This window comes from Neopsephotus bourkii, unplaced genomic scaffold (genome assembly GCF_033783945.1).
Source record: "Neopsephotus bourkii isolate Nb327-2 ecotype Australia unplaced genomic scaffold, CSIRO-AGI_Nbou_v1 NB_1589, whole genome shotgun sequence".
Classification (NCBI taxonomy): Eukaryota; Metazoa; Chordata; class Aves; order Psittaciformes; family Psittacidae; genus Neopsephotus; species Neopsephotus bourkii.
This window is the reverse complement of record NW_026902065.1, coordinates 592,370-607,716: the sequence shown is the minus strand read 5'-3', so window position 1 is coordinate 607,716 and position 15,347 is coordinate 592,370. Positions and strand designations below refer to the sequence as shown.

At 51.2% G+C, this 15,347-nt stretch overlaps 1 long non-coding RNA gene across 2 annotated transcripts; it reads right to left on the bottom strand.

Annotated features, from left to right (window-relative positions):
* Nucleotides 1-4,122: 4,122 nt before the first annotated feature.
* Nucleotides 4,123-15,119, bottom strand: LOC133222225 (uncharacterized). 2 transcript variants are annotated; one of them, XR_009728228.1, is made up of 4 exons: nucleotides 14,257-15,119; nucleotides 12,812-13,235; nucleotides 12,041-12,250; nucleotides 4,123-5,410 (listed from the first exon to the last, which is right to left on the bottom strand). It is a non-coding gene; the product is annotated as an uncharacterized LOC133222225 (long non-coding RNA). The 2 variants fall into 2 exon arrangements; XR_009728229.1 differs by having other exon boundaries at nucleotides 13,069-13,235.
* Between the last annotated feature and the right edge of the window lie 228 nt (nucleotides 15,120-15,347).

Sequence of the window (15,347 nt, the reverse complement as noted above, 5' to 3'; positions counted from 1 at the left end):
CACAAAAGAACTGAAGATTTCTGAGGGAAACTATGAGTGCAGTTAAAAGAAGGGGGAGTATGATTAGAAAACAATGGGCAGATTTTAAAGGCTTGCCCATCCCATGGGCAGAGGGAGGAGATTCTCTTTTTGGAAGTAAGAACATCGATTATAGCCATGAGACCCTGGATTTGTCTAGGAGTCAGTGGGAAGGCATGAAGGAACTGTGGCATACGGCAGTCCCTTCAGGTGGATTAAACTTCATAACTCCATAATGGCACACAGGGATTTGTGCACTACTTGCTGAAATAATAAAGCAAGAGGCAAATTCCTCCCTCATCCCTCACAACCAACAAATTACTGTAACTAGAGCCTGCCAAGGGACAGCTGGAAAAGGCAAGGGCCTTAAAAACACTCATGGGCAAAAAAAGCGAAGCAATCAGTATCCATGCAGTATGGTGTATCTGCCTGACACCCTGAACTCTGTAGCTCAGAGCTACACATAGCAAGCTGTAACAGAGGTGCTTGCAGCATGGCTGAGGCTGGGATTTCAAAACCAGGTTGGACTGAAATCCAGGCAGTTGGAAGGGGCGGCTGTCCCCACACCATGCCTTATGCCACAGAGGGTTCTTATCGCCCTCCTTGCGATGCCTTGGGAATACAGGTGCAAGGGGCACCCTGCAAGGTGCTTTGCCCTGTAAGAGAGTGGGGTGTGCTTTGGGCATGGCTGGGTGCTGCTGGGGAGGCATACACATGCCTGAGAAGGCAGCAGCAACTTCAGCACAACCAAGATGAGAGCAAGAGCAGCATCAGAGGTGAGGAAGCTGAGCCACTGTGAAAGCAAGCACCCTTTCAACAGCCCACCCTTCCTTGGGACTCACACACCCTGAGCTGCTCCTCAAGGAAAAGGAATTAACCAGGCACAACCAGGAATTAACCAGGCACAGTGCTCAGCTCAGCTGGGTGATACAGCTGCAGATTGCCTTGCCCAGCCCCAGTGGGCAGGCAAGTAGCCCTTCAAGGTACCAGCACTGGAGGCTGTGTGTGTTTTCAAGCTCGATTTGGAGGCAATGCCAGAAGAAACACCCCATGCTTGTGCAGCTCTTTAGGAGGGTGTGAAATGAACTGGATCAAGGAACTGAGGTGAGTTTAAAGTGTTTATCTTTTGGTGGACTTATTTTGAAGCCAGCTCAGTTCTGCTCTCTGGTTTGTCACAGCCAGATTGGCAGATACCGGCAGAGGGGAAAAGGGAGGCAGAGCTACTTACATAGGCATTGCTTGTGAAAGAAACACCCATGAAGCCATCCTCCAAAAGCCAGGGCAGCGCTGCGTGAGCAATGGCACAGCACACACAAATTAGTGTCTCCTTTTGCCTGAGTTTTGGGGGGTGAAAGGCAAGAAACAGACACATTTTTCACTCCCTTTGCCTGCAAAGCAGCCTCTTATCCGCAGAGCGCAGAGCTCCTGCAAGATAAGAGCCCGTGGGGAAGCCAAGATCTGCCCCTTGTTTGTACTGCTGTTTACACTTGCCTTTTAACGAGCTCCAGCAGATTCTTGCTTCCAGCTGCAGTTGGCCCTTTTCAAAGTTCACGCTCTCGTTTTGCATTATCATCCCAATGCCAAGCGCTCCCTAAGAGAGGAGAGGGACAACCGGGTCTTTTTCTCTTCTGAGAAGCAGCAGCAATTTAAGCAGTCCTTAATCCAGCAGTGCTTTCTCGGCTCTGCTGGTATCATGGGGAACGGCTGCAGGGAAAGCGATCCCTCTGCAAAAAACACTTGGCAGAAGAATAAATGTTTTCTTCCAGCAGATTAACACCGGATGGCAGTGAGCACCCTCATCACAGTGCTGGTGGCCTGGCCCCTGAGCAGGGCATCCACCGCTCAGTTTGGAATCGGTCTCTGTTCTGCATCTTTTCCCCATTATTGTCATCCTTGCCATTTCATATGATTTTCACTGCTGTGCTTGCAATCAGATCTTTTCACTAGTCCACATCAGGGTCCTGCTGGCAAAACAGCCATAGTGCTGGGGCTTCCTAATGGTTACAAGATACTGGCCCCCCAAAAAAACAAGCACTGGAAGATCTCACCTGTGCTGAGAATCCTGGTCCTGTGGTTGCTTTGGTGCTGGTACAAGTACTAGTACAGCATCCCTGCCAAGCTCCGCCTGGCTACCCCTCTCAGCTGTTTGAGTCTAGGGCCGTTGATATGGATGTCCCAGGCTGGGCACCTTTGGAAAGCTCACCCATAAGTACCTTACATACACACGATCCATGACAGCTAGAAGCTTATCTAGCCTCTTCCCCCAGTGCCACTAGAGGCAGATGGCCAGGAGATGTGGAAGAAGCAGTCCTACTCCATCACAGCAGCTTGAGGGTAAAGGACTTCCCAAGGTTATCGTTGCGTGCTTGTGTTCAACAGCCTAAGGCAGAGCTCTGCATGAGTTTATCATTTTTTAACCCTCTTATACACGCTCCCCAAAACGTATTTCAGACACGGCTGCAGCCTTACAAGGTCGAACTGTTAAAACCAACCTGCTGATTGGTGACTCTGCAGCAGATTGACCAACGTGCAAAGACAACAGTTTGCTTTCTAACCATTCACAAATGGCCTCAAGGCACATCCCCCAAAAACCCTCAATAAAAAGAAAGCTCCATCACCCTCAGAGATCTCAGTACCATGCAGGGCTCCCACCCCTGGCACCTTTTTAATTGTGGGTTCCCCAGACATCATGGCTTTATATTCTGATCTTCCTCCTTCCGCCAAGTGCTTCAGTGCTGGTGGCTCAGCTGGTTGGATCCAGCTGGTCTGTGGCAGCATCTGCCTGGAAATTGCTTGTCTTAGCCCGAGGTCCTTTATTTCCTTCCCTGTCAGCTGCAGCAGAGATCTCACTGCATGCTGTGGCGCTCTGCTCTAAATGAATCCTTGCTCCTTCTCGGGGTTTCAGTGTTAGTTTTCCATCTATCCGTGAGTATACAGCAAGCTCCAAATCACCCTGGTTTTGTTATCCTCCTGGGCAAAAGGTCAGTGGTTATCTGCTGGACAGGGACAGCACTGGGAGCCCAGGTCAAACAGTCAGGGACTGCAGATAGACCAGAAAAAGCAGGTAGACCTTTTGTGGGATAAACAAGATATTACAAATGTCCCACCTACTGTGCATAACCTGGGACTAGAGGGAGTCTGTGGGGTCAGGGGAGAGCTCAGGAGGAAATTCAGGTGGGAACATGGGCAAGTTTGGGCTTTTTTTGTTGGTTTCTTTTTCTGAGCAGCGTGAGAGGAAAGGAAGCAGGAAAGTTAAGTCCTGCCCAGTCTGTCCTGACCCGAGTGAGCATGGGAGGTCACTGCTTCAGTATCTGTTCCCTTCTCAGGTCTATGCATCCTGCTTTCGGGTGTTTTGCTTACTAGCAGAGATGACGAGGTTGAGCAGGGCTTGGAGCAACCTGCTCTAGTGGAAGGTGTCCCTGCCTATGGCAGGGGGTTGGAACTGGATGAGCTTTTTCCAACCCAAACCATTCCGTGATTCTATGTGCCTCTCATCCGCTGAGTGATGGGCCTGATGCCAGGGGCACTCTCTGCAGATCAACCCACTCTCTTAGCATAGTTCACAGAGATATTTAATACAGGAGTTACTGTGAACCATCACGTCCAACGTCATTTCAGCTTACAGCAAAACCATCCGAGGTTCAAGGCTGCTAGCGGCAGCCACCAGGCACTACACAAAATAGAGGCGGTTGTCCACAAGAGGGAGAGTCGGCGCCAGCCTCGGCAGTGATTTTGTGCACAAGGCACTTCGTTGCCTGGCGAGCGTAGCAGAGCCGTTCCCCTTGCTTCACTTCCTCCTGTAGGGATGTTTCCTCCTCCTGGAGATTCCCCTTTCCACGTTATTTCCCCCCCTCCTCTTTCTGCAGGTGTCCACAATTTTATCTTTGTGTGCGGTATGCCGAAAAGCCACACCATACATGCACTGGATGTGGTGCCATGGGAAAGGGACTGTGATTAAGATGGTGTCTCTGGTCATGGCTGGAGCTCTCTCTGAGTGAATTAGAGTCAGAGAACCAGGGGAAGCACCAGCCCTTCAAACCAGTGACCTTCCTCCAGGCCATCCCACCCCAGAGAGATGTCCAGCTTCAGCTCATTTCCACAAGCTGGGGGCACCACAAGCTGCTCTGGCAGCAACCGATCTCTTCCCTACATCCTTCCAGTTGTCCTCACATCCACACAGGAAGGAGGCACGGACCAGCTGTCAAACATGTGCAGTAGAGGGGAGCACCTGCCAGCTGCAGGTCCACATGCCTTTCACTTACCATGATCCATACACCCAGCACTATGCAGCCTTTCCCAGGGCGAGCTCTCCACCATGAACAGTCAGGACTCTGTGCCAGCCTTTGCTGATCTTACTCTTCCCTTTTCTTCCCTGCTTTCTTCTCACCAGGGTTTTGGTGAGGCCTTTTCCACTCTGTGGTTGGAGGTGCTCCTTTGTGCTGCACCAGCAGCATTTTCCCTGTGGGATCACCCCAGTAGCTCCACAAACAGCATCCCTAAGCCACCAGGTCCAAAGTTTTCAAGATACATTTCGGTGATGTTGGCCAGTGATTTAGCAGAAGCTGTAATGAAGCTCGTAGCATTCCTGAGGGAGTTTCCTAACCTGAGAGCTTAGAGGAATGTATCTGGAGGAGATCTGTACAAACCGCAACACCAGGATCACCACAAAGACCCCAGGCATTGCCCCAACTTGGCCACCCTCTGGCCACCTCTGGCCTCCAGCTTGTGCTGAGCTGGCTGTGGTGTGGTGGCAGCAGCAGCCAGTGATGTTTCTTCAAGCATGGAGGAGAAAATAGCTCTCCCAAGGAAACAAAGCAGGGGAGCTGCTGGCTCCCTTTGGAGAGAGGGATTTCCAGCCTGAGAACAAAGCTATGGATGCTTCCCCCAAAGCACATTGCACATGCTGGTGCTAACGTTTCAGGCACTGCATACAAGACTGCCCCAGAAACAAGCACTGACATGCAAGCATATGAGCTCCTAGGTCTGAGCATTGGCCAAACAGCAGTGCCAGCTGGGGGCATTGGGCAAGCAGGGCAAGGAGAGCTCTACCATGTCCAAAGCGAGATGATTTATCAGTGCGCCCGCAGGAGCTGGCTTGCAGGACAGCCACACCATTGTGAGAGATGCTGCACGTGGTAGGGGATGCAAATCTACAGAGAACACTGGGGGAAGAGAGAGGTGCCAGCTTTGTTGTAAGCCAAAACCTTAATTGCTCTGCTCCAAATTACAACTGTGGGACTGGGCGAGCTCATGCACCCAGCAAGCCTTTTAGAGCAGCTTATCACCATCCAGCGGGTGCAGGAAAGCACAGCGTGAGGAACCAGCACTTAATCCCAGCTCCTGCAGTCACTCAGAGCGCTATGTTCAGCAGTACGTGCTCCTTTAGGGTAACCTGAGAGGATACAAGAAGACAACAGTGCAAGCAGCAGCTTAGCAAATATGACTAACTACTGCAAGTAGCATGTTTTAACTTGGCTTTAAGCATGCTGACAGGAAATAACATCATCAAAAGCCATCAGACATGAGAAGGTGAAGAAGGAAGAGAAGGGCCACCCCCTTGGCAGGGCTAAGACAGCAAGGTTATTTACAGAACAGCTGGTAGACATATGTCTTATTTATACAGGATAAGAAAGCTAAAACCCTCTGCTGTTAGTGCAAAGTTCTCTTTGTGTTATGAGCAGGATCATTTAATAACACACAGTTACTTCACGTAGATTAAGATAGAAGTAATTAAAGGAAAGGTTGTGCTCTGAGGCAGAGTTCCCCTGGCACTCAATCCTAATCCATGGGGAAGCTGTCTCTTGTAGGTACCCCCAAAATCAAATCCCCAGACTTCAGACCATTTTCCCCAGCAGCTTAGCTGTTGTGTCCTTTGAAGTAACATTTTAGGTTTAAATTCAGATCCTTATCATCCTTTCTTACCTTTAGCTTCTTGCTAGTTTATTATCCATACAGCCATGAATTTCAGAACTCCTTGCCTCGTTAACATGCAAACCCCCCTTTGATGTGTCTGTTACACCACACTCTGGCCATTCAAGGCCAGGCTGGATGTGGTTCTGGGCAACCTGCTGCAGATGAAGATGTCCCTGCTCATTGCAGGGGGTTGGATTGGATGAACTTTGAAGACTCTTTCCAACCCAAACCATTCTGTGACTCTATGTGCATTGCTGAGAGCCCAGGTTCATGGGACAGATTCCCGTGCTCCTGCCAGGTATCAGGGATCAGGGCTTGCTCCCTGCCCTGATGAAGAACCTGAAGGTCAGAGTTAGGAGGATATTAAGGGTTAGAAGGAGACCTGCCTTGGTACCAGAGCTGGGAACAAGGTCTCCTCGGAAATGTTTTCATCCTAAAGCAGAATAAACCCATGTAGATCCCTGATACAAAGCCCTGCCAGGATGCCAGGAGGCTTTTGGCTTGCCAGGAACCTAGAAGAAATAATTTGAGCCTGAGTGAGGTTGACATCAAGGTTTTCTCTCTTTCCTCTCCCCTCTATGAGCTCACCAGTGAACCAGAAGCAATGGTTTTGGCCATCTGGAGAGTGAAATCACAACAGCAGCAAATGCTTTTCAGATGCCTCCGTGAAGTATGAAACTTGCTCCTTCCTTTCTGTCTCTGCCCATGTGTGTGTGCGTTTTGAGCCTCCTTTCAAATCCGCAAGAACCTGACTTCAGTCCTCTTGCAGCAGGAAAACATTAAACCATAGTTGCCCCAGCTCTCCATATTTTTTCTTACCTGCCCAGCGCACACAGGCCATGCTGTGGACCAGGGCACTGTGCCACAGAGGTGCCTCCAGCACTGCCTCAGCACACAGGTGCTGCTTTGTACCCCCATGGGGGGACCCAGGCAGCATCAGTGGGTCAGGGCATTGATGGCTTCAAGGGGACAAGGGGAGGGAAAAAAGAAACCAATAAACTCAAGTGATGAAGAACACAAGTGCTCGCCATCCACTGACCAATACCCAGCCCGACCTGAGCAGCAACTGGTCCCTTCCGGGTGACTCCCCCCAGGTTATATACTGGGCAGGATGTGCTGTGGTATGGAATACCCCTTTGGCTGGTTTGGGTCAGGTGTCCTGTCCTGTATCTGCTTCCTCCTGGCTTCCCCTCCTCACTGGCAGAGCATGAGACTGAAAAGTCCCTGGTCAGGGTAAGCATTACTTAGCAACAACTAAAACATCAGTGTGTTATCAGCACTGTTCTCAGGCTGAAGCCAAAACACAGCACTGCACCAGCTACTAGGAGGGAGAAAAATGACTGCTACTGCTGAACCCAGGGCAAGAACCAACGCAGCAGCTTTCCACAGTGAAGAACCCAAGGGAACAAAGCAAGAGGGATATCTTGTGAAGGCCAAGCACACCCCCCAGCTTTGCAGGAGTGTTTTGCTCTGTAGCCGCACATTCCCATCCCGCTGGGGCAGCCTAACCCTGACTTCTCGCTCCTGCTTTTTATAAAGCTACCGACATTTGAAACGAAGCAATCTAATTAAAGAATAACTATTTAGTTTGAGACAGGCAGGCAGGTATCCGGGCCCGTTTTCTGACACGATGCATGATCCGACAGGAGCGGCGCCGCGGGCATCGTGTGCTGTTCAAACCCAATTTGAAAATACATGGCGTGGCAGCAGAAGTAGACGTGACCCTCGGCACAGCCATCACCACACACATAAACAGCTCCTGTAAAATGCCACCCGTGATTTGCGTGGCAGCAGTGGAGCAGCATCACCCACCTTCCTAAGCGCTGCTGTGATAAGCCCATGTGAACACCATTGCAGCACGTTCCCATGGCAGGGCTTGCGCAGCTGCCTCAGCTTTGGAACCCCAAATTGGGTCCCAGCCTTTCCTGAAACCCTAAGGGGAATTCCTGCCCCCTTATGCACGTGACCTGACATCCAGCTCTTGGCATGCTGGGAGATACCTGAAATGACTCTGCTACCTCTGCCACATCTAAATTATTGCGACACCTAAGTGACAGGTGAGAGCCAGCAGTGTGGGGAAAATAACCTTCTCACCCTTCAACACTGAGGAGCTCACATCCAAGCATCCACACCCCAGAGATGCTGAGGAGCATCTGCAGGGATGCAGGATGCAGAGATGCAGGAGCAGCAGCACCAGCTCCAAGCCCACATGCGCACCTGGAGATCGACCCAGGCCAAGAGCTTTGGCTCAAACCCAGGTGCTCCTGAAGCAGCCCTCAGTTGCAGCAGAAAGGGATTCAGGCACAGACCCAGCTTTGGTGAGAGGGGTTGGGAAACACAAGCTATAGGGCCACACATCACCCATGAATGGGAAAACCGTCTCTGAGTGGCCTGAGCCTGTGCTGGGTCCCTACAGGAGCAAAGGGGTATGACCTCACACATGTGTGGCTCCACGTGAAAGCACAGCTACCTGCAAGACCTAATGCAGTCTAGAGATAAAAGAGATATGAGAGACCCTTTCAGGCCCACCTTGGTACCCATATGTGGGAAACCAGCAGGGCACTTACGGGGTTAGATACAGAAGGAAAACCCTAAAGGAAGTAGCTTTGGGATGGGAAACTACAAGTGAGCAAATCACACAATACCACTGAGTTGGTGTACCCACATCCAGGAAAGGCATTAACCAAGCAACGCAACGTCTCCATGCCGCCATTGTGATGTCTAATGGCCCACCCATTTTGATATCAGAAATTGTAAATTGCAGCGATGGCAACTTCAAGTCAGCTTCAAGCAGGTGGTACCAGACCCAGGTACATCATGGCCCTGACTATTCCAATGGGTAAGACACAGCTCCGGGTGTTTAGTTTGCTGCTGAAGCCACATCCAGGCAACCCACATGCAGAGCAAGTCAAGAGGGGATGCTCTGTGTCCCCTCTTGGCAGGCTAGATCTGGCTTTGTTTGCTCTGGGTCCTCATTCTAGTTCTATCTTCATGAGCAGATTATAAAGTACAGCTCAGAATATGCCTTTCTGGTTTTGCTGCCTTGGATCATCCTCTCTGATCCAGCCCTGCCGTTCCCGTGGGTCATTCCTTTGGCAACCACATTTATGGCATGTGGTTTCTCTGACATAGACGGTGAAATGGCAGTGTCTAAAAGCACTCCTATTTCCCCCAAAGCCTGGAGTCAAATTGAAGGCAGAAACATTTCTGGGCATGAGGCTTGGCTCTGTGCATGTTAGGACTTTGTCCCACAGGGAATGCCTGGCTGGCAGAGGGCACAAGTGAAGGGTTTGGACAAGATAACTCCTGCTCTGCAGCAGTCCCTGAGCAGCACTGCAGAGCTCAGCACCTGGGACCTGATCACTTGCATGGCAGAAGACATGCACCCATTGCTGGTTTTCTCCTCCTGGCAACTCTCGCTGTGTTTTGGGCACAGATGTTCAGAATCAGTGCTGGTAACTGATCTAGAAACACGTGGCCCCAGGAGACCCACAAAGCTGTGGCAGCAGGGAGGGAATGGAGTGGATGCACTTGGTGAGAAACATCCCCAGGGTTCGCCTCAGGGCCCGGCTGTTTTCCAAGACATGCTTTCTGCACACCTCGGCTTGCTGGGGTCTCAGCCTTGGCACTGCCCACAGGATGCTCCTCTGTGCCTTTGGGCCTCTCAGCTGTGAGGATCCAACACCAGAGCATCAGGTACCTCACACCTTCCCAAGGAGACCCAAGTATAAACCCACCGTGCATCTGCCCAGCTCAGGAACAACCTGGCTCTTGGCTCTGCCCCATGGCCACACCAGACGCACCCCCAGTGCCATCGGCTGCTGGGGGATGCTCAGCCAAGGTGTTTCTCACAGCACCACATCGTTTTTGTCAAGGTGTTTCATCTCTGATGGAGAAACTTGAGGAAAAGCAGCTGCTGAAGACTCGCAAAGCAGGATGAGAGCACACCATGGGCGAGGCTTCAGAGCACTCATTTGGTTTTCTTCAAGTGAGTTTATTACCCACCCCGTAGGGAAGGGGGTAGGTTGCCTTTTCCCAGTATGCGAAGCCAGGGGAGGCTGGGAGGCCACTCACTCCCAGCCACAACTCACACACTCCACATGCTGTTTCTTCCCCCAAATGGGAAATACATATAATCATAGAATCATAGAATCTTTAGGGTTGGAAAGGACCTTAAGATCATCAAATTCCAACCTCCCTGCCATGGGCAGGGACACCTCACACTAAACCATACTACCCAAGGCTCTGTCCTACCTGGCCTTGAACGCCGCCAGGGATGGAGCATTCACAACTTCCCTGGGCAACCTATTCCAGTGTCTCACCACCCTTACAGTAAAGAACTTCTTCCATATATCCAATCTAAACTCCCCCTGTTTAAGCTTTAACCCATTACCCCTTGTCCTATCACTACAGTCCCTAATGAAGAGTCCCTCCCCAGCATCCCTATAGGCCCCCTTCAGATACTGGAAGGCTGCTATGAGGTCTCCACGCAGCCTTCTCTTCTCCAGGCTGAACAGCCCCAACTTTCTCAGCCGATCTTCATACGGGAGGCACTTAAACACGTGGCCAAGGAAACTTGGTGAACACAGCTCCCTGCACACTGCGCAGCGATTCATCACCCCCAAGAGAAACCCCCCTGGTTCCTTGCTAGGGGACCAGGTCATGGCCTGCAAGTCACAGTGGGTTTTCTGAGATACCTCCCTGCTGTGGCTCTGAGCATCCCAGGCCATCACTGGGGGCCTTGGATGGTCCCGCTCCCACAAGTGGGGTTTAGCAAGAAGATACTGGCTGATGGTGAGGAGATGTTCCACCATAGCCCACAGCTCACTGATGAGCCCAGGTATTCACTCCTGTCAAGTCAAAGCTATCTGAGACCCCAGGGCTGAACTGCTGTTTTGCACAGCCACTCAGTGACCCGAATTGCAGAGCTGGGCTCTGCCTGGCCTCCCCACCACACACAACAGCCCTCAGCAACAGCAGGACCTAGATCTCAACCAGGGATGAGTTGGCTGCAGCATTAGCTGTCATCTCCTGCCTTCAGGGCTGAGTCTCACCCGGTTTGACCCTGAGCAGTGTGTTAGACTCGTCTCTCTGGACCTTGGCTCAGTTGCACTCATGCCACAGCATTAGTGGCGAGCAAGGGTGGGTCAGGTCCATTTCTACACCATGAACCCCATTGCTGGTCTGTGGAGGAGAAATCAGTGCATTATGCCCAGGTCACAGCCCTGCAGCAACTCATTCCTCACCCTCCAAGGCAAGCTCAGCAGCCACTGGCTTTTCCCCAACCCTGAACATTTGGTTTTGCCTCCCAAACTTTCCATTCAGCCCACCAGGATGCAGGTATGAAACCTCCTACTACCACTGCATGGGATTGTGCCTGTTTTCCCTTTTCCTTTTCCTTTCTCCATAGCTGAGCACGACATGGGAGCAGGCAGCAAACCCCTGGTGCCTTGCCCATGATCATGCTGGGGTGAGACAAAAGCCCTCCCAAGCCTCCCATGCTCAGGGCACCAGCATCTGCATCCACTCTTCACTGGGAGGAGACCTGCCTCCATCCTCAGTGGAAGCATGGGGACAGCCAGTAGCATCTCGCCAACGTGAGCCACGCAGGGCTGAAAGCAGGAGCTCTTTCAAGGGAGCAGCACCTCTTGGAGCAGAGGCAGTAGAACAGGGGTGCTCTGACCAAAGAAGTAAAGCCCCAGTGTTCTAAAGGCAAAGGGAGGTTTCCCAGCCTCCCAGTGGGGAGGACGGGGGACATCCTCTCAAGAACAGGAGAGGGTTGCAGTGCTGAGGCTGCAGATGAGCGCAGAGGCTGCTGCAATAGAAGCATAAACCTGGCGGAGCTGCTGTTGCTGCAGAGCTCTGTGAAATGGGTGATTTCTGAGCAGAGTTTGGCTGGAGAGCGCCGGGGCTATGAAAACCAAAGTGACTTTGGGCTTGGGCACTTCCTCCTGGCACACAAGAAGGGGATTTGTGATCCAGAGGAGGAGGAACTTATCAGAAGGAGGCTGGACAGAGCTCCGTGTTTACACATGGAAGAACAAGGCAGGCACCGGGAGCAGATATATTTATACCCATCCATTAATAAAAGAAGCCGAGTGAACCATACCTTTGTGCTAAAGTTAGAGCACAGCACTCGGCATGGCCTTAAAAAGGCAAGAGAGTTTCCACAAACTGGGACAGCTGCTCCCGGTGTCGGCTCCGTGCATCCTGACCCCAGCACTGGGAGCAGCAGCGAAACGTGGAGAGGCTTCTCCATGCAAGAAGGCCGACTCCGGGGGTCTGGTCATGGGGTGACGGCCACTGCACATGAGGAGACCTGCAGAAGACAATGACCTCTTTCCATAAGCAGAAATCCTCTGGCTTTGACTCCAGTGCTCTTTGCTTCCCCAGTCATGGGGCTCAGACAAGCCTTCACCTCCACATGGAAGAAGCCATGAGGGCACACTGGCCGCATGGATGGGGCCTTGGTTGGTGGGGCTGTGTCCACCAGCCAGCAGAGGGAAGGGGAGCAGCACCCAAGGGTTGCAGGTTTGGATTAGGGAAGGGTCAGTGCGAGCCCAGGGGGAACAGAGCACCCAAGACAATCAATGGCTTATTGATATAGTGGTTATATTGATGGCTTATATTGATATAACCTCAACTCCAGTTGCAGCAAGTCCCTTACACAGATAAGGCTGGAGCTGGGTGGCCTCAATTCCCAAGCACCAGGGTGCGTTACAACACTGACGGGTAGGAAAGGCCTAGGAAAGCCGGATCTTTGTTCCTTGCTTCTAGAAAGCAATCCATTGTGCTTCTTCTTGCCAATAAACACGAGCTCCTACAGTCATTTCCCTGTCTGCCATCCCTCTTCCCCCCCACTCCAGCCCCTGAACCATACCAGAAGCTCTTTGCTGAACTGGTCCCAGCTCATGTGGAGCTGCAGGAGCCAGCACTGGATGTGCTGTGACAGAAACGACCACGCTGCAGGCAAACTGAGAACCACCACAAACCATAGATCGTGTTTAAGTAAGTGCATCGCAGATTTTGTTCTCCATACCCCAGTGAAAACAGCCACAAGTGACAACCAGTCCCAGCCTGTGCAGAGAAGGAAACGGGACTGAAGGCAAGCACAGGAGGCTACGGGTCACCTCCCACCCTGCAGGACATGCTGAAGTTGTTGGCATTCCAGCATGGATTTCACTCCCGAGCTCATGCTGACGATGCTACAGTTACATGAACTTGACTGACCTTTGAGCAAGACCTATGTCTTGGACCTCCAGGGGTTTCTTCCAACCAGCATCATTCTACAACTTTGTGATTTCCTGCATAAGAACAGAAAGGAAGCATGCAGATCTCTCCCTCCCTCTCCTGTCATCCAGAGGGATGCTCAGGCTGCCATCCCCAAACTCCTATAGTCAGTAACAGACCAGCAGCAGAGTCTGGAGAACAGGCCAGCTTCCCACTGAGGCAGGGATCAGGGCTTCTTCCTGCACTTCCAGGCTCAAATCTCCTGGGGCAGCTTGTCAGTGCCAGTGCAAGACACAGCCTTAGCAGTCACACTGACCTCACCCTGCAGCTCTTCTGCAAATTCAGGTTGGGTTTATCAATCGTTTCAGTAAGATCCAAATGCTCCCCAGCAAACATCACCATTTAGTGACCATGTCCGACCGCGCCACTGCCCAACACAGCTGCACAGCACAAGGATCCTTGCTCAGCAACCACGTTGGTGGGCCTCCGGCTGGCACTGAGCCCTGCGGCCTGGAGCCCATGTCCAGGTTGTTACCAAACCCTCTTCTGAGCTACTTCCTGATGTGACGGAGGGACTCTCACTTGGTAGATGCTACCTCCGCACAGTGAAAGAGGCACTGTGGCTTGCGGTGGGCATTGGGCAGCTGTGACTTGTGGGATTTGCCTTTTATTTATCATAATTACTTATAGTTTACAGAAAGGGAATTCATTAAATGAGCAGTGTTCATTTCCTTAGCCAGCTTGTAGTGCATCCAAGGAATCTGTATCTGCCTCCTTTGACCAGCTCTACTTTTGATAAACTCATCTTAAGCAATGCAATGACCATAGACTCATGTATGATTTGGGTTGGAGGGGACCCTAAAGCTCACCCAGTTCCAACCCCCTTCCACTAGAGCAGGTTGCTCCAAGCCCCGTCCAACCTGGCCTTGAGCACTGCCAGGGATGGGGCAGCCACAGCTTCTCTGGGCACCCTGTGCCAGGGCCTCAGCAGCCTCACAGGGAAGAATTTCTCCCTAATGTCTAATCTAAATCTACCCCCTTTTAGCTTAAAGCCATTGACTGAAATACCCTATTACAACATTCTGAATGACTTACGAGTGAATCCCAGGGTCAGCCATTTTATAGCTTTGCCTTGAAATGAAGGTAGGCAGGGAGACCTGGAGCACCTTTGCTTCGCTCTGGAAGCATGCTTCTGCACCACCTTTCTCCCAGCGCAGCGGATCTTTGTTTCAAAGCCTCTCCCTGTCTCCTGGATGCAGAATCCCCATACCAGCTCTTCCACAACAATTACTCAGCCCTGATTTCCAGGCATCTAATTTTAGCAGTCACTGTTGAACATCCTCTCGAGTTATTGTTAGAATGGAATGAGGATCATCTGACAGGAACACATCGCAGCTCCTCAGTAAATACCGGGAAGGAATACTTAAGGGGCTCAGATGCCTTCCTGCATCCTTACCAACAACCCCACTATGCAGGGACCCATCTTATCCCACCCCTTTTGGTCCAGGTACCTTGCATTTCCAAAAGCAGCAAAATCCTGTGCCCACCTCAACTGTACTGGGCATATTTCGCTCCACCATTTTGCTCAGTTACCAGTTTCCATAATTACTTGTAAATTTGCCACAAGGATTTATTATTTCTCATTTTTAGGATCATTTCAGCTGAAAGAGCATCTGATTATATGCATATCTATTTGCATGAACTCTTTTTCTTGAGGATCTCTTAAGTAGTTCACAGAATATGAATGAATTTCTGCTTGTCTGCAGCACTACTCCTTTTACAGGCAGGACAACAGGGGCCGTCATTAGGAGACATGTCCAAGCTCCCAGAGGAAATTCATGCCGAGCACAGGAACACCAGCTTCCAGTGGTGTGTGTTAACTATCAAACCTGCTCTAACACTGACAGCAGGAGGTTGGCAACACAGGCATTAAAGAAAATGCTGATACTGTAATTTGAAGTCGTCGTCTCTCCTTCCACACCAACAGGTTCAAACACAGATTAGGCTTGGAAAGAGAGGAAGAAACCCAGGCTCCTTATCAGGGAGCAAACAAACGGCCCTTTTCTTCTAGTAAGCAGCTATGGGAAAGAACAGCAAGGAAAGGTGCTGGTGTATGAACAGACAGCGCTGGGATTTTGCCCTTCATAGAATTGTGGACTAGTTTGGGTTGGAAGGGACCTTCAATG